This window comes from Typopeltis vanoorti, chromosome 20 (assembly GCF_054136105.1).
Source record: "Typopeltis vanoorti isolate ZY-2024b chromosome 20, IOZ_Tvanoo_1.0, whole genome shotgun sequence".
NCBI classification, from domain to species: Eukaryota; Metazoa; Arthropoda; class Arachnida; order Uropygi; family Thelyphonidae; genus Typopeltis; species Typopeltis vanoorti.
The window spans coordinates 15,870,552-15,890,918 of NC_143568.1; the positions used below are offsets into that span (position 1 = coordinate 15,870,552).

At 36.2% G+C, this 20,367-nt stretch overlaps 1 protein-coding gene across 1 annotated transcript in view; it reads left to right on the top strand.

Annotated features, from left to right (window-relative positions):
* LOC150095252 (uncharacterized) overlaps positions 1-20,367 on the top strand; it is a 542,725-nt gene that overhangs the window by 47,473 nt on the left and 474,885 nt on the right. Inside the window, exon 3 of the mRNA XM_090410531.1 lies at positions 9,559-9,733. The gene's annotated coding sequence lies outside the window, so the exon portion shown is untranslated. The remainder of the gene's footprint in view (positions 1-9,558; positions 9,734-20,367) is intronic.

Genomic DNA, 20,367 nt, shown 5'->3' on the forward strand with positions numbered 1-20,367 from the left:
CTTCCCGAAGCTACAGACCCATAAGCCTATTGTCCAGCCTCTTAAAGGTGACAGAGAAAGTGATCCTCTCAAGATTCCAAACAGAAACAGATAAGTTAGGAATTTTGCCTAATGAACAGTTCGGCTTCCGTAAGGCCCATAGTACAGCTCAACAAGTGCACTGGCTGGTAGAAATCATTACTAAAGGTTTCAACTGGAAAATCAATACAGCTGCCATCTTCATCGATGCAGAGAAGGCGTTTGACAAAGTATGGCATCAAGGCCTTCTCTACAAACTGATAAAATTTAACTTTCCAGTCAAGTTAATGAAAATAATACATTCTTACCTGAAAGCCAGATATATGCAGGTCAGGGTCGGCGAAACGGTTTCGACCAGACGCAGGATCTCGGTAGGCATACCTCAGGGTTCTCTTCTGGCACCTCTCCTGTTTTCAATCTATGTAGCAGACATCCCTCTGAACCCAAGCACAACATTCACTGCATTATATGCAGATGATACTACACTGATGGCAAGATCACTGAGCCCAAAACTGGCAACTAAAAGACTACAAACTAGCATACACACTTTAGAAAAGTGGATGGCAGACTGGAGGATCCAAGTTAACCCCCAGAAAAGCTCAGCTATATTGTTTACTAGAAAGAAAATCCATACCATGGAGGATATTTATTTATTGGGAGTAAAGATTCCATGGCAGACTGAAGTTAAATATCTTGGAGTGATTCTTGATAGTAAACTCCTATTCAGCGAACATATTAGTTACATTACCTCAAAGACATCCAACTTCTTAGCACAGCTCTACCCTATGATCAACAGACAAAGTAAACTGGACACGCAAACAAAATTAACAATTTACAAGATGGTAATTCGACCGGTTATCACTTACGCATTCCCAGCATGGAGCCACACCGCAAATTCAAACATTCTAAAACTTCAGAGATTACAGAATAAGTGCATGAGGATGATTCTGGATGCCCCCTTGGTTTATAAGAAACACCCAGATCCATAGAGAAGTTAATATCCCTCATATCTCTTCCTTTCTCATAAATCTAGCTGAGAAGTTCTTTACCAAGACAAGTAACCATCCAAACCCGTTAATCAAGGAAGCCTCGGAATATAATGAAGCAGAAATCAACAAATATAAAAGACCAAAGTCTATCTTAGGTTCAGCTGAACACAACTAACTTCACTGCCCTCAGTGGGCGAGCATATAGCTCACAAACACTCCATTCAAAGTTCTTTCATTACAAGACAAAGTGGAATATGAAAAGCAATTTTACTTCACCCATCTAGCCAGAAATGTTATTGAGTAACAAAGAAACAAACAAAACAGAGTTAAATATAGTAGTTAAACTGTTTTATAGTTTTCAAATTTATTAAAATCTTTAATAATTTTAATATTTGGACATATACAGACCTAAAACAACTGATTAGTAGAGGTCTATTCAGGGGCGTACTTATGTACAGGTGCACGAGACTCTAGTCTGGGACTCTGCAAAATTAGGGCTTTTAAGTGCCCAAACAATGAGGGAGGGGGCCGCGGAGCACTCTAGCTCTCGGGCCTCGCCCACTGCGGGAAAAGTGTAAGTGGTGCGGCTCTAGGTCTGTTAATTGCATATATAATTAACAAGGTTTTGCTGTCATTTAGTCCCATCACCACCTAGCGTTGTAACCTGTCCTCATACTTGATCTGAAGACTAGAACACATCGTATTTAATAAGAGCTAAGACCAAATAAAAAAATAATGAATATCTGCATGGTTTATTTTCCATAATTAATCTTAACTGTCGCAAATAAATGTACAAAGTAAGATAATTATCGCATAATAGCTTGCAGTCTCCTCTTATTAAAAAAGTTTTTGTTACAATAAGTGTATTGATTCAATACAAGAACCAAAACTAACAAAGAAACCTAAAACGAAATCAGTCACATTTTTTATTTTATTTATTTATTTCGTATGATGATTCAACGGCCGTGAGCCCCTTTTACCAGGAGGTACGGAACTATTTAAATATCCCTTATATTTATCCGAGCTCGGGACTGGCATAGCTGACGATCAGACCGATGGCTGCCGGGATCGTCAAAGTATTCCTGACTGTAATCCGTGTGTATTCACGGAGAAGGTTTGCCTGTTTTGGGGGACAAAAAAAACAGTTTCCGGGTGGGAAAGAAAAAAAAAAATTACCACCTCCGTATAACTCACCTTTTGTCGAAAGATACCATATAAAGGTTCCCCACGTCACAGAGAGGAATTGAACCGACCAAAGGGATTTGTCTATACCACTGAGCTACGGAGTCTCCTCCGTCACATCATATTATGTTATTACATACTATATAAGTAAAGTGGATATTAGATCCAGCATTATGCTAATACTAGTATATCCCAGTTGCAGTTTCTGACGAGTTGCTAAAAGCTTTTATATTGAGAAATGCTGAGCTACATCCTCCAGTCCATTTTCATGTGGTCCACAATTTTTTTTAGCATTATAAAATATTAAAAAAAATAATGCCGATTTCAACCTCATCACACCTAACAGTTATTCTGAACTTCTTTATGAAGAAGATGCCAATGAACAGGGGAGAATGCTGGTCTTGCAATTCACGCTTGCTCTTGTTATCATTCAGGTAGTGAGAGGTGTGATTGAAGTCTGATTAGCTGAATAATGAATTACTGACCATTTAAATATACAAGTAAACTTCGTATAACGTGGAGGTTGGGTTTCGCAGAAATGCCGCTTTATATAAATCGCGTTATGTGAGACTCAGATCACATAGAAAAAGTAGGGTTATGTTCCGAAATCGTTTTTTTTTTTTTTTAATTATATAAACAACAATGACATATCCAACAAAAAAAATATTTTTATTTAATTCAGGTCATTCATGTAAGTTAAGAAAACATAAACTATGAAACAAATACATAGTATAAAAATTACAAATTGTACTTAAACTTCATTGCACATAATGCATAAATGTTTTAGGCAAAGTAAAATAGTGCCTATTTTAATCTTTCATAGCACGAGGATTTGAGGATTGGTTAATAAACACTGGTTTTGTCATGTAATCACCTGATGCATTACTACAAAACAGTAGAGTAATCCTATCTTTAGAAACTTTGAATCCAGGAGCTGATCTTTCATTTTTCAAAATATAGGTGCGTTTTTGCACTTTTTTCCAATATAAGCCGGATTCATCCGCATTGAATACCTGGTCTGCACTATAAATGTTTATAAACTTTGAGAGTATTTTGTTTAATAAGATTTCCATCCATAGGAATTTTCTTTTGAGGTGCAATCTTCTATCGAAATCATTAGATATTTCTCCATTTTTCCATTAGAATATTGCGTACACGAGCAACGCGCTTTGCACTTATCGTTGACCCAGCAATAAACACTTTCTCGGATTTTTTAGTTCATTTTGTTTGATTGTTCGAATTGTTGATTCATTTAAATTCAAAGTCCCTGCAAAAACTCCTGGTTTTTCTCCATTTTTCAACCGATCCAAGATTTTGAATATTTTTCTTCGAGAGAAATTAATTTTGTTTTCAATGTTGGTTTTTCCCTTTCGTTGCAGTTTAAAATAATTTTTTACACAAAAAAGCAAGCATCGCATATTGTATGTAACTCACCAGAAAATAAAGTGCTCAGCTTGAGATGAACACACTTATGATTTTTAATGCACTTTCCTGGCAGAAACGAGGACAATTTTCAACAATAAACGTTTTATACGGTAAACAATTGAGGTACATGCGTGCTAAAGGATATTTCCCCTAATATAAATTCGCTACTTATAATTACATGCGAGATACAGGCAGACACAAATTTAACGAAGATGAAATTTGATTTTTAAGTCGCGCGGTGAAAAACATATGAAAAGATAAAGGGTTACTACAATTTGTTGACCGTGTTTTTATCGAAACCGCGTTGTATGAGTACCGCGTTATACGAGAGTTACCTGTATTTAGAATTTATGTACATTTAATCATAGAAATGCAACATTTATTTTACAAATGATATTCTATCTTTTTCAATTTAGCTACTTGAATACAAATTCTACCCTACGGTTCTTCTTTATGAACTGGTCAATAACATCCTCATAAAAAGTTGGGTGTAACTTAATTTTCCCAAGCAACACGCACACTTGTAAAGGCTGGCTGAAGCTCACTGGCTAGAGCTACTTTGACTGCGTGTGGCCCGTGTTTAAGCAACAGGCTGAGATGACGTGCAGGGAGCGGAAATGGCTATGCGCGCGCATGAAATCACAGCGCTGAAGCGAGGACTTGGATGCTCCACAACCGACCAAGCCAAGGTAGCTTGACTAGCGTCGGCCTTCGATACACAACGCAAAGCTCAATTTTTGCCGCGCAAGCTTAAGACGTCTTCTGTCTACAAAAATAAAAGCCTAAATGGAATGCTTATAAATGCATGCATTTATTAACAAATAAATATTACTTCTTTCTCAATTAATGAGCTTGGCGAATTCTCCATGCTACCAAGCATGGAGAATTCGCCACTGCCAATGAAATGTACGTACAAAAAGATTTCCCGTCCCTGGACACAGAATAGACCATAGCCTAAGCTGTGATCTATTCCGACTCTTTCTGACTTTGCAATGAGGGTATCAGATTTTCAATTTATTTCGGATAATGAAAACCGACATAGACAACAGCCATACTTCTCCTGTGAATAGCCGAGAAATGAGCCTCCGAACTTAATCGAGATCAACACTGAAAATCCGATGTCATTATTATTATTATTATTATTATTATTATTAAAACAAATATTTTCTGATTTTCGTAGTATAGTGGAGATTTTCAAATAACCTTGTGCTCTTGGTACTCAATCCAAGTGTCAAATGGATACACCAAAGGTTACATTCTTAAGAAGAGTAGATGGTTGGAAGTTCTAAATTTAATCATATTCAGTATCAGAAATATTAGTGATTTATTTATGATTATTATGATTATGAAGTTTTCTGAACAGTGCAATAAGCAGCCATAGATGCAAAGAGTATCATTTTATTAGTTTGCAGGAAATATGAACCTTCGATAAGAGCACTAAGTTGGGTCTTATTGTCAGAATTTCCCAAAGTATGGTAAGAGTAGATACATTAAACACATTCAATGACAAATCATTTAATTTTTTTCAATGAAGACCTTTTGATAATTTTGACGTCGACGTTGCATATACTTTGCTTCCTTGCATTAGATTTAATACTAATCTTGAAGATGGCACTGGCGTAGTCTACTGCGGACTATCGACCGAGAAAGTCGTATGCAAGAGAGAGAAGATTGCGGTCGTTTTCCTAAATGCGTCACCAATGTCACCCATCTTATCTTCCTTCCCCCCCCCCTCTCTCTCACACACACACACACTCGATCTCGGTTCACAAGTAACTGAAAATCTTAAACGCGAATTAATAGAATAGAAACCGAGGTTCTGTTATACATTGCAGTGTTTCTCAAACTTTTCTGGACGGGCCAACATGGACAAAGCATATAACTTAGTAGCCCACTAATCCCCCATACATGAACCTTTATCGATACATCATTTTTTACCACAAGAGGTGAGCTTTCACATATGCTTTCCTAAGTGCAAAATTGTGGAATACGTGGCATAACATACACAACCTTAATATTTTTCAGACAAAAATGATGTGGAAGAAAATTTGGATAGAATTTCTCAAAAACGTGGTTCTCTCTCGGGCCACTAAAAAAAAAAAAAAAATCCCACTCCCGAAAAATTTCTTAGGTGAACATACTTTAAATTTACAAAAGCTACTCGAAGTCTTTATCGTCCATCTCTGCACTTAGAACTCCACGGAGAATCATTGACCGAAGAATGCACGCAAAAATACCACGGCTTTCACCAATATTACTGCACACCCCCTTCAATGTAGTCTAGAGACAGATAATCATAAAACAGAGTCAGGCTCTAACAAATACGTAATATGCATAAAGATGGTCACCAACTGAATTACCATAAATTCCATTCACCCAAATACTGAAAAAAAAAAAAAAAAAAAACGATATTGAGAAATCCACTGTATATATTGTGTATATATTGACACTGAGTCAACTACCTCACAGTATATACACAACAATCCAACAACATACAGAATAAAAACGTTAGTTGATTTAGGAGTTTAGTTTTTTTGCATTTAAGCTGAATACATACCGAATACATATATTAGGAAACCCGCCACCATCGCTTAGAATGTAACAACACGTTTGAATTTATTTTGGTGCTAATGTAAAAGGGACTATTCTTATCTACTGAACAGTCACATCATCTACAGAACAAAACCCCAGGTAATAGCACACTACAGAGTCTAAGAGACAGCTCCTACACAAGGTATTATGTGAAAACATACTAAAATATGCTATAACAGCATATGCATTCTGTGTGGACTATAAACTAAATAGATTAATATCACTAGAGCATAAAATGATAAAGTTATTTTTTGGGAGCAAAGAGATTATACTAACTTTATTCGCATTGCATTGACTGTTTTGTCTTTTAACTATGTTCCTGTGGGTGGTTATCTGTTTTTTTTTTTGGGGGGGGGGGGATAAGAAAACACAGAGTTTACGATCCACCACCGTAGACAGACTAACTCCCCTAGCATAGATTTTCAGTAGAAGGTGTGTCCTTTTAAAAGTTTCTTCGCATCCTAGATATGGAATTCGAACCAGTTCTTTTCAATCAAAACATCGTCATTACCTACTGAGCTAGACTGTACGCTGCATGACAACATAAAATGCTAAGAGCTAAACACCTGTGTCACTACACAGTTATGCTAAAACATTTATTCATGCTAACTTACTGAACCACATATCGTATAATAAGACCTTAAAAATATCTAACTTATCAATAACAATATTGCATATGTTTTTGTCTTTCTCAGTAGTATGGTTATTGGACTGTCCTTCATTGCTGCATGGATGGGAATTTTTTTTCCCTGCGCTGAAACCCTCTCTGTATTTTGAGCGCAGCCCTGACTGTATCACACATAAATACAACAAACTGTGGAAAATTCACCTCTACAGTCCAGATATATTATTAAACAGACTACCATATTGGTCCCCAACCGGTGGTACGCGTACCGCCGGGGGGGTACATGCTGGGCCGTTCAGGAGTACACGAAAAATAATCAGTAATGGCGGAAAAACAAGTAAAGTAAACAAAATGTAAAACGTTAGTTCTAGAACAATAAATGTCAGTATTTAAAAACAGCTATTTTAAAAACAAGGGGTACAATTTATAGAAACGGGTTTCAAAGGGGTACACACGTGGAAAAAGGTTGGGAACCACTGGAGACACTTTGCAAACTTCATTACCGTAAAATGGGTCTAAAAGGCATACTGTGGAAGAGAATTATTATTATTATTATTCGTAACACCTCCAAGGAGTCCGAAGACTCATCGCAGGAGGACACCTATTGTAAAACTCTCTGTCTCCACCACTACACCGAACCTCTACTACCAATCATCTACATCAGCGCCATCTAATGACCACCACCACAGCTAGTATTTTTTGTCTGTAAATTGCGCGTGCATGCAGCATACTTTACATAATTAATACACTAATATAGTACAGTACGTATAGTACGTATATGGAAAACCAGAGTACTATACGTACTCTGGCTTTCCTTCAGTAACGCTTCATCACATTTCCAAGTAACTGTGTGTGTGCACGCGCGAGATTCCCCATGCTAATACTGTGATGTATATCAGATCTATTGCCAACACAGCAATGTCTGCATAGTTAGCCTAGTGGCTATGCGCTTCGCAACCATATGCCTGGGGAAGGAGTATCCTAGGTTCGATTCCCATCGACGAAGAGTAGCTTAAGGATCTTAAGCTCCTCATCGTCGATGGGAATCCTCAGCAATAGCCAAGTTAGCCGGTCTTGGGCGTGGACAGCAGGTTTTTTCCGCCAGTTTATCTGGAGTTTTTCATCCCGCAAACAGGCAAACCGGTCCCGTGAACACACACGGATTACAGTCAGGAATACTGACCCAGCCATAGGCCTGATTCGTCATCTATGCCGGTTCCGAGCCCGGTTAAAATTTGAGGAAACCGAGATGGTGCCGTATCTGTCCGTAAAAAGGGACTCACAGCCATTGTATCATCATACGAAATTATGATTATGCAAACACAGCAATAAAACCAACAAATAATTTACCAGTGTCTTCCTCAATTAATCTTAATACATGCTTCGCTGATGCAGGCTAATACATTACACTTCATTCAGAATTAATACTATAAAAATGAAAAATATTTCATTTATTGTAACTACAGTATTGTAAATATATTATAGACAAGCACTTCAGCGCAAAATTTACTAAAAGTGACTTGAAAATTTCATATAAAAGTTCATTGTAAATTATACAATGTGAAATGTAGTTATTATGGCCTCTGAATGTATAAGTACTCATATATACTGTACATATCTACGCGGATATAATATAAATAGTAAGCATATTAATAAATGATATTATGTAATAAAATGTATGAATAATAATGTATATAATAAAAGTATTAATATTATTGTATTTCAGAAATGTAAACATATTTCTATCCAAAATAGCATGTTCAACATTCCTTAGCTGTTCTAAGGGGTCACGCAATGTTACATTTAATTACACTTGAGCAAACTTGGCACGCTGTTACATTTCACTTTCACGTGAATGAGATAATCAACAATGATTCAGCAGCATTTCCTGTATAAGCAAATGAAAGCAATTTTGGACTTCTCCTCTATTAAATAGTATGCAATTTAAGATAAAGTCTTTCGAAGTAAATTATCTGTCTTTCTAGTCTTTTTGAATGAAAGTTGAGAGCAGTTAAATAAACAATAAACAAAGTTCAGTTTCTTCAAATCACTGTGTACAACTGAGTAGACGATGTTCTTTTAATAAATGTATATATTTAATTATTGGAATAAAACACAGTGAACAATTTTCGTTAACTTTAATTTGGGAGTTATATGTTTCAGGCATTGAAAAATATCCAAAATGTTTAAAATAGCGTAACTTTTTCCGTAAAGAATTTTTCATTGACGTGACTGTTTACACTTAAACAACGGTGTACGACATGAATCATCAAAGTTTTCAGTAGTATATGGTTTAAAAGGCTTAATATACTAATTTTAATAAAATTAATTTTTAATTTTATTTTGATACCTATATACGATTACATATATATTTTGCTTTTTCCTACAAAATTCTATGCTGATTATCATATAGTACAACTTAGCGTGTACTATAGTATGAATGTAATGAATCAAATGATCCGTCCAACATTCCCGTGTGTGTGTTAATATATTAATTTAATAATAACAATTTATTGATTTAAAAAAAGCTAATAATTATTATGCTCTACAACAACACAATTTTTTTTTTTTTTTTTTTTTTTTTTTTTTTTTTGTAAATGGGAATAGTTATTTAATAATAATATACACATTTACATTGAACAAGCTAGTCTGAAATTATGTAGGTAAAAGTAAGCAATGTTTCAGCGTCATTCATGACTCTAATAGTCTTAAATCTTGTCTTAAAAGGTTGCTTCCGCTTTCTCATTTCCGTCTCCCTTAGAAGAATTAAAGATTCTTGGTGCCAGGAATGTGAAACAGCGCTGCAGGATACTTTTTTCCGCCTGAGGTACCTTGAAAAGTAGGCCATCTCACCTGAGGGCACTGTGCTGGTCACTGAGGCTAATCCGATATTTATTTCTATGTAAGAAGATAAGTATGCTATAAACATACAGTATATTTACCTGAAATTTTTGTTGAATAAACTATTGTGTAGACCAGTGGTTCTTAACAGGTGCTCCGCGAACTGGTTACAAGTATTCCGCCGGTGAAAGATGTCACATGACACAGTTCGGTGTAACTGGCTACTCTGATCCTAACAACTGAAGACTGCTATGCGCATTGACTTCTAACCCAATAGAACAGTGGTCGCCAAAGTGGTCGATATCAACCCATGGGGATCAATATAACATTATTAGGGGTCGATTCGGGCTCGGTGGTGAATAGAAAAATATAAGACATTATTGTAAGGATGATATTTAATTCGATTAACTTGGATTACCTCCATCCTGAATGACAACGCAATTAAGAGTGAATCCTGGGAACAGTGACATGAATAGGACATATAAGATGGACCAAGGTCATGAAAATAGTTAGGGAGGCCAAAATGACATATTTACCAATAAACGGATGTCGGTGGTTCCTGCCCGGCCGGCGCGGCGAGAGCGAGATTGCAACACGCGCACGGTTGCTTATTTACTTATACGTATTAGATCCCAGTCTCATTTTTGCGCATCGACATGCAAGTGAGCAAGTGAGCGTTAATGTTCTAAAATTCATCAACATGCATATTACGTAATATTAAAATTGCGTAATAGTAAAATAGAGGGGGTCGATAAAAAGTCAAGCAACTCTTGAAGGGGTCGATGGTCAAAATAGTTTGGCGACCCCTGCAATAGAATATCGTTCTTAGGCCATCTGTTTGCTAGAGGGACATTTTTGACTCTATTATGTCATATTTAAAAAAAAAAATTAATTTCATGAGAGCGGTGTGTAGTAATTTGTACCGACGGTGCTCCATCAATGGTAAGCTCTATTAAAGGATTTGTTACCATTGCAAAGAAATTAAACCCAAATATTATATCTACTATCACTGATTTTTGCACAGAGAATCCCTCATTTCAAAAACATTACGGGCAATATAAAACCTGTACTAGACCAAGTTGTAAATGTGGTAAATTACATCAAGTCAATGCTTTTAAAGCAGGCCTTTTTAAAAAATTTGGAATATCTAGAAGCCAAGTACGAATCTTTGCTTTTGCACACTGAAATGAGATGGCTATCCAGGGGGTGAAGTGCTATTCCGAATTTTAGAACTTAAGAATGAATTATTGGCCTTTTTTCAAACTGAAGGTACAAATGCTTTTGTAAAATGTCTTCAAAATGATATTTGGTGTGCTAAAATGACATATTTTTAATTACTTAATTAGCGTTAACTGAAGTATCCAAGGGGAAAATGAAAATATTTTGTCATCCATTGTCAAATTGTCAGCTTTTTAGAAAAAAGTATCTCTTTGGAAAAACCATATCAGATAAAAAATACAGTAGATATGTTTCCTTCGCTCCATAATAAAAATGTCGAGGGAATTATTTCCGTTATAACAGAACAATTAACAATATTAGAAGAAAAGATTTCAAGTTACTTTCCTTCCCTAAATACACACAATTATGACTGGATACGAAATCCATTTGGCACAATTAACACATCGAGTTGTGAATTTTCCTTACAAGAAGAAGAACAATTAGTTACCTTGTCAACGGATCGTACGGTAAAAATGAAATTCTCTGAAATAACTCTTGAGGAATTTTGGATTTTTGTCCAAGCCGAATTCCCAGCTCTCTCCACAAGAGCACGGAAACTTTTGTTACAGTTTTCAACACCATATTTGTGCGCTCTCGATTTCTCAATATTAACCAATATAAAAAGTAAAAATCGTGAAAGCCTTACTAATATAAATAAAGAAATGAGGGATAGCTATATCACATATTATTGAGGAATTTTGGATTTTTGTCCAAGCCGAATTCAAGCTCTAGCTCAAGCTCTAGACAAGCTCAAGTATCGCATTAAAATAAGTTCCTTTTTTATAAAGGCAAGTCCATGCATACTTTTATTGATAATTTGATGACCTTAATGTTTTTTGTGTTCCCCAAATTTTTCTTATAATCAAAAGTGTTCCGTGACTTCGAAAAGGTTAAGAACCACTGGTGTAGACTGTGTAATTTGCCAAGGATATTTTGTATGCTTACCCCAACCCTCCCCCACCTCAGTTACAAATTCAATACCGAATTCTTGAGAATACCAATGTGTAATATAGTCTGTAGAAATTTAGATGATATAATACGTTTAATATTATGAAATCTATGCAATGTGTACCTTAATTCGTTTGTAACTGCTTGGATATGGGTTTTCCATTTTAGATTATGATCCATGTGTATGTCCAGATACTGGTAGGTGTGGACACTCTGGATGGTTTGGAAATGTACACTCTGGAAATGCGGTCATTTCTAGGGACGCTAGGAAGTGGTATGATATGTAATCAGCAGGATTGCTTCTCTACCCTTTAGTTCAAATAGGATAAATTTACTAAATATATGAAGAGCCAAAGACTTCAATTCGACGACGTAAAATTATTTAAATTAAGGGATATTACATTCCATATTGTTTCATAGCCGAATAAGAAACTCAAAAAGTTCCATGCGAATATAGAAACTATATAAAGTTCGGCGAGTCCAAGCGTAAGCAAATACCTGGATAGTGCAAAACCAGGGCAACTCATAGTACACCTGGTAGTGCAACACTGAGGCAACTCATAGTACACCTGGTAGTGCAACACTGAGGCAACTCATAGTACACCTGGTAGTGCAACACTGAGGCAACTCATAGTAAGGGTGAGGCAAGCTCCGTTCACTGTTCTTGGTATTTACCAATAATGTGAAACTCAGCTCCTAGGAGCTGTATTACTGTTCTACATTATGAGAGAAGGTCACTACCCAGACCGGTTTCAACCTTTGTATAGGTAAAGCGGGCTCTAAAAATAAGACGATCCCGAAAAATCGCCAAACTCAGCGTTGTTCCACTCAGTGACAGGCTCAATCCATCACTGAGAAGAACTTCTCAACATTGGCTCTACCTAGTGGCAGGCTCATCCCCACCACCAAGCAGAGCCATAATCTCAGCGCTGCCCCACTCAGAGACAGACAAAAACCTACCTACAAGCAGAGCCTCTCAGAGTCAGATCCTCCCCGCACCGGTTTCAACCCTCATTGGGGTCTCATCAGTGAGTAGGTAGACTTAGATAATACCAAGTTTGTAGCAAACCGAACTTACATCCCTTCTATAAGAATTGTCAAGAAGGTGTCCTAATAAATTATTAATTATATGAAGAGCCAAAGGCTTCAATTCGGCGACGTAAAATTATTTAGATTACGGGATATTACATCCAGTATTGCTTCATAGCCGAATAAGAAACTCAAAGAGTTTCATGCCGAATATAGAAACACCAGGGCAACTCATGGTGTTGCACTATCCAGGTATTTGCTTACGCTTGGACTCGCCGAACTTTATATTGTTTCTATATTCGGCATGAAACTCTTTGAGTTTCTTATTCGGCTATGAAACAATATGGAATGTAATATCCCTTAATTTAAATAATTTTACGTCGCCGAATTGAAGCCTTTGGCTCTTCATATATTTAGCAATTTATTAGGACACCTTCTTGGCAATTCTTATAGTAGGGTATGTAAGTTTGGTTCGCTACAAACTTGGTATTATCTAGGTCTGCCTACTCACTGACGAGACCTCAATAAAGGTCGAAACCAGTCTGGGTAGTGACCTTCTCTCATAATGTAGAACAGTAATACAACTCCTAGGAGCTGGGTTTCACATTATGATTAAATACCAAGAACAGTGAACGGAGCTTGCGCCACGCTCACTATGAGTTGCCTCAGTGTTGCACTATCCAGGTATTTGCTTACGCTTGGACTCACCAAACTTTATATAGTTTCTATATTCGGCATGAAACTTTTTGAGTTTCTTATTCGGCTATGAAACAATATAGGATAAATTTAGTTTACGGAGTGATCATTTTGATTTTGTTTTCACTTGCAGGCTTAATAAATCACATACCATGTAATGCTTTAATGTTGGCATGAGGTTGATGCGAAAACTATTGCCATACATCAGCAAAGGTGATTGAGTTCCCTTTCAATTCCATAATGGAATTTGGGACCATTCTTCTTGCAACATATATGCCCCAACTGTGTCATTAATGTTACAGGCGGAAAATGTGATCGAACGTGGAGAACCGATTGGAGACAACGCCTTGTCCGTTTCCATACCTTGTCATAATCTTCGATACTGTGGCTCGTGATACACCTACGATTTCTGGTTACGGCAGCTCCTGCAAGCTGCACTCCAGTGATCATTCCTTTTTTTTATAGGTCACTGAGGTCTGACGTTTTGCACACTAACTGCACAACAGCTAATTCAACATTGACTATGGCATTGCTATGTGATGGCTGATATTATACTGCACTGTCACATCGCGGATGACGTTGTCTCTCTAATGTGCAAATGTCTGACCTCGGTGATCTCCAAAAAAGTGTGATCATTGGACTGCGGCTTGCAGGAGTTGACGTAACTCAAACGGCAGAAATCGTAATTGCATCAAACGTTATAGCACATCATAATATGCTGTCCTGCTACTCCTGTTAGTATGTCATTGCACGCTTTTTAAATGTGCATTTGAGAATAATAATGTTAATTGTGAATTAAAATAAATTAATTTGAAATATAAATATAAATTGTAAAATGAAGAAGTAACTGTATAACTTTCTTGATGTAAATCTCTTAACTGTAAATTGTTCTTGTCATGACTACAGTATTGCTATTGTCCTAATTATAATAATTTTAATAACATGTAACGATATGTACCCTACAGTCATTTAATTTCTTTAGATAGAAATTCTATATTATAGAATTTTTATATATTATAGAATATATTATAAATAAATAGATGAACAGTTTATATAACAAACTGTTCATCAAAAAATCAGCTAACGCTTTTATATTCCTGTATAGGGAGTAGGCAAGGCCGTTTAATTCTATCTAACTTTTGGAGACTGAGTGGGCAGTTCAATCTCCACTGGCAGCCAATCAGAGATAGCTGGCCCAAGGCTACCACTAATTAAGCGGCATGTAGTGAAGAGAGACGGCTCAACAAGTGCTGCCATCTCGTGGTCCCTAACCCTAACACAATATATTTAATGCCTGAAATAATGTGAGTTCCACGGTTCGATTTTCTTGAGTTTCCGGGAGAAAAAATCAGCTTGCTTGTGCCAGAGATCGACTAATTCGGGAACCGGTCGAAAAAAGGCTTAGAAAAATCTCCTCTAGTCGACGACTAGATTCGAAACAAAGTCTTCCTTCGTGCAGTCAAGCGCCGTGGTCTGCAAATGCCACATCCACTGAGCTACACAATTATTAAAAATATATTGCAAAAATATTTGATTATGCAAAAGATGCCACTTTATTGTATTGTATATGTACGTAATTTATTTGAAAGATAATTGAGTGCTACTTATTTTAAAAAAAATTATTATTATTAATCGGGTCACTCTGTAATAGAGAGATACCAGAACCTGTAGCTGTTCTCTCCCCAATTCTATTCAACGTCTATATGCACGATATCAACCAGCAATCTCTCAAAGGCAAGCTCTTCCAGCATACAGACGATACAGCAATACTATCTATCTATAATAATGAAGGCATAGCCCAAATAAAGATGCAACATGACATCTGCTCACCCACTGACTTACCTAAACTCTGATAAGACAAATAAATTATATTCAGAAATCCACTGAGTCAACCAGCTAATAATAAATAATAACCATCTAACTTCCATTCTCCAACATACAAAACATGCAGGACAGTAAAATCGCTACCATCACTCAGGTTTAAACAATATGTTACCTTGTAATTCACATTCATCTACAAAATAAACTCATGACAATAAGCAACGAATTCTGCAGGTTAAAAGACAGTTCTTACACACATAAAAACATAAATATACAAACCACTGTGCGAAAACATAAAGATACGCTGTAACAACGTAATCATTTTGTGAACACTACAGACTAAACAGATTAATATCATTACAGTACAAAATGATAAAGCTGCTCTTTTGGGAACAAAGAGGTAATACCGGCTTTATACACACTGTAATGTCAGAACACAAAAAACTAAGCAAAATAGTTATGTCACCATGCAGCTATGCTAAATTATTACTTTGATGGCAACTACAGGATAGCTAGAAATACATACCGAATAAGCACTCAGAAAACTAATTATATCACATTGAAATACAATTATCGCTATGGAAAAGCCACTTGGAGCTAGCTTTTACATTCCAGATATGCTAAATAAACTACCTTTTGATGACAAATCTTACAAACTACAGCAGTAGCCTAAAAGGGTTCCTAAGGACACACATGAATGAGAAATACGCACCCCACACCTTATTCAGTTAATGCAATATGTTATTTCCGGATTTTCAGTTCAGTAATGCGCCATGGTATTCTTAATTTGTGTATGTATGTGTGTGTGTGTGTGTGTGTGCGTGTGAAACTATAATTATTAAAAAAAATCAGCTAACGCCTTTTTATTCTGGTATAGGGAGTAGGCGATGCCGATTACCCCTATCTAACTTTTGGAGACTGGGTGGGCAGTGCAATCTCCATTGGTGGTCAATCGGAGATAGCTGGTCCAAGGCTATCATTAATTAATTGGCACGCAGTGAAGAGAGACGGCTCAACAAGTGTCGCCATCTCGTGTCCCCAACCCTAACACAATATATTTAATGTCTGAAATAATGTGGGTTCTACAGTCGATTTTCTTGAGTTTACGGGACGAAAAACCCGAGTTTTCGCGAGAAAAACCCGCTTGCTTGTGCCAGAGATCGACTAACTCGGGAACCAGTCGAAAAAAAGGCTTAGAAAAATTTCCTAAGTTAGACTCGAAACCAAGTCTTCCTTCTGCGGTCAAGTACCATGGTGTGCAAACGCCACATCCACTGAGCTACACAAGCTCTTTTAATTATTTTATTATATAAATACTATAAAAATGAATTTTATTCAAATACAACTGTACGTTATCAATTGCAGTATTTATTTTTGTAAGTAGTATTATTATTCTAGCAGCAAGCAAGAAAGCAAGATAACTCTGTAAACTCGAATATACACAGGTATATTCGAGTTTATGTAATTTCATTAGAATCTGGCCAAGGCAGTCTACTAATATAGTGCATGAACTCTCCCTTCTGTCTCTCTTATTTACAAAAGCTATAGCATGGTAATCTCAAATATTAAATTTCAAGGTCTTTGACTCTTTGAAGAAGTGGACAGACAACACTTCCACAAATACAGACTTCACCATCTTACACAAACATAACAAGCATAAAGAAATACTGGCTTACATTGAAACACTGCTCAACAACACCTTGTCAAACATTGACGTTCTAATCCTGACCATAGTTGAAATAAATGACACAAAAGCTTATGCATAGAACATTACATAGACCTACCAATCGTACAACTTATGTACACCAACCAAAAGAGAAGGCGGCAAATGGCACTTATCAAACAAATATACAGCGTGCGGAAACACTAATTTTGGAAATCACGAATAACGACAGATATAGCCTCAAATACACAATAAACATACACTGGCCCCACAGATAATAATCTACTCAACTTCCTGCACGAATTAGAAGTATGACTAAGCAGCATTAAAACCCGTACAACATAAACTCTACCATAAACGTCCCAAAAAGAGGAGAAATACCCAACATTTCATTAACACAATCATGCATTGATCGTATCAACATAGGGGCTCTTATCAATAATCATATATCTCATCAGTAATTAATGTCAAAATCTCCGATCACCACTCTGTCTCAATTTCGTAGCAATATGCCACCTCTTCCTTCTACCCACAACACCGCAAGGCTAATTCCAACTCCGCTATCATAATAAACAGAATTGCCAACAATCTTATAAAAAATACACACACTGAAATTGCCTACTCAAAATAAATGACCTATGCGAGAACTTCCAGCTCATATTCACAGAACATGAGTTGGAAGAACAAAAGAAGTGGCAAACAGACAATAGCCGATGGATAAACGACGTCATTCAAAACAGTATTACAGTAAAAAAAAAAAAAAAAAGACTAAACAAGTCAGTCAGCAACACTCATCTATAAATATTATACGAAAACACAAGAAAGAAAACTAAACAAAAATTCGTGAGGCAAATCTAAAGACACTGCAGCTTTCAAAATTTATTAAATATAATGCCAGTATGAAGCAAAACCATGTGATACACTTAAGGAATTACTAACTCGAAAAAAAGAAAACTTCACCACAAGATTTTATAACAAAAAAGTTCGGTCAGAATATGAAACAAGAGGAACTAGCAGAATTTAAAAACGGTAATAATAATAATAATAATAATAATAATAATAATAATAATAATAATAATAATAATAATAATAATAATAATAATAATAAATTCCCTTCTATTTTACAGAAGGAAGAGTGATCGAGATAATTGATGCCTTTAATACGAGAAGTAAATAAGCTCAGGAGTTATTGTGCAGAATGAAAGATAACGATCTGGTGGGAAAGGTTGTCAGTGTATTGCTAAACTATGACAAAGATGAGTTGAGATGGAGAGCAAGAATTGTGAATGCGTAGCATTTATTTGAGGGAAGAATGGATTCGTACAAAGTGACGAATTGTATCTGAATGGCTATGGAGTCAAATTGTTGATTATATATCTGCAATGAGTGATGCAAGCGAGAGTCAGAGGAAGTAAGAGGTGAAGTGAAAGATCAGGAGAGCAGAACAAATGAATCTGAAGTGCCTTAGTAGAAATAGCAGTAGTACGAAAAATGAGAGAATGAAAATGCAAGAGGAACAGGGACCAAAATATAAGGAGAGTAGATGTTGGAAGTAGTAGTGAATATGTGATTAATGCCCATAATTGATGGGGAAGAACAGCATAGGAATAGAATGGCTAGAGATGTGAAGTGGGGGTAGTCGAGTCTGAGATGATATATAGGGTAAGTGGTGACAGGAATGATTGAGCATGTGTAGGTGTGGTGGGCAAATCACAACCAACAAGAGTAGTTAGGTACACTGATGGAGAAATTTTAATTGGGTTAATTGGATTTTTTTTATTTACCCTCCTTATCAAAAAGTTATTAAATCCATCCCCCTTCAAGCCGGTCTGAGCTGGTTTCTGACCAGTTGTCCTGGTTTCGTTTTTTGAGGACAGCTGATGATATCATGTATATGGGACAGCATCGTTTTCTAGCGTAGTTTTAATGTATTGCATTATTTCCTCTTTTATTAGTCTCTGTGGTTGGTTGTAATTAGGTCACATGATAGTTACACATCATGTATTTCACTCCAAGGTAATTTTAATGGAAAGTTAATATTTCCATTAATCAAAAAGTAATTAAGTTCATACTCCAATCGAACCGATCTAGACTTGTTTTCGTGATTGGTCGCTTTGAGGTCATCAGACAGTTGCGTTTATATCACATGACAGCATACCTGTCTTGTCTTGTTATTGTCTACAGTTAGGTCACATGTATTTCTCTCCAATGGGGAGAGAACCACGTGACTGTGTGTTTTTTTATAAATAAGAACTTCTGGCTAGTTCTTGAAATCATCTAAGTATGGCTAAAGCTAGTGCTAAGTACTTTCTTAGTAACGGAGTATGTCTGTATTATCTATATCAGGGTTAGATCCTGATATATGTCTTGAATCCCATTCAGCTATAGTTTTTACAATAGTGGTTCTGATGTATGGGATGTGTTGAGATTCCAGCTTCCACAAATCAAACGATGCCTGCAGGAAAATGGAGGAGGGGGGAATTTTCTCTTCTTTCCTGCACTGTGAGAGTGGAAGGAAGTCTTGTTCGTTTTATTAGTAACGATAGCGTGATACAGTGTGATCCAAATGTAATATTAACGTTAACTGATGGTGCAAGTAGTATTTCCCAGCATCTTGATGTTTTGAAAGCAAATACTAACGTGTTTCGTCTTATGTCAAAGGTTCTTACATACAATTTCAAGGATGTTTCTGTAAAGAAGGTTTTAGAATCTTCTTCTTCTTCTCTGACAGATGGACAGTTTTAGGAAGTGTTATCCTCATTTATGAAAGGCTGTTCTCCGTTTTCGACGGTAGAGGAATGTGATTTGTTGTGTAGTAAAGAAGGTGTGGAATGTACTTTACAGATGTATAGTGTCTTTTATGTAATAATTTCTCAACACAGCTATTTGCGTTCATTATTGTCTTCCATGTAAATATTTGCTTAATAAAAAATGTATTTAACCTGAACCAGTGCTTGTTTATGTTTATTTTATGTTAAGATGTCTACTGATTTAAGTAAAATATATTACGATCTGTCTAATCTGGGAGGGTTTGGAAGCATATCATCTTTGCAAAGAACTTCTGGGCATAATATCAGAGATGTAAAACGATGGTTACAAGAGCAACCTACCTATACAATACATAAACCAGTGAAACGTAAATTTAGACGATTGAAAACAAAAGTAGCTGGATTGCTCATCAGTATCAATGTGATTTGATGGATTTAAGTGCTATTGCTAGATTTGGTAATGGTTTTAAATATTTATTAACTATGATTGATGTATCGACTCGAAGACACAAGCGGAAAAGAAATTTCTGGTACTTTTCATGCCGATGAAAT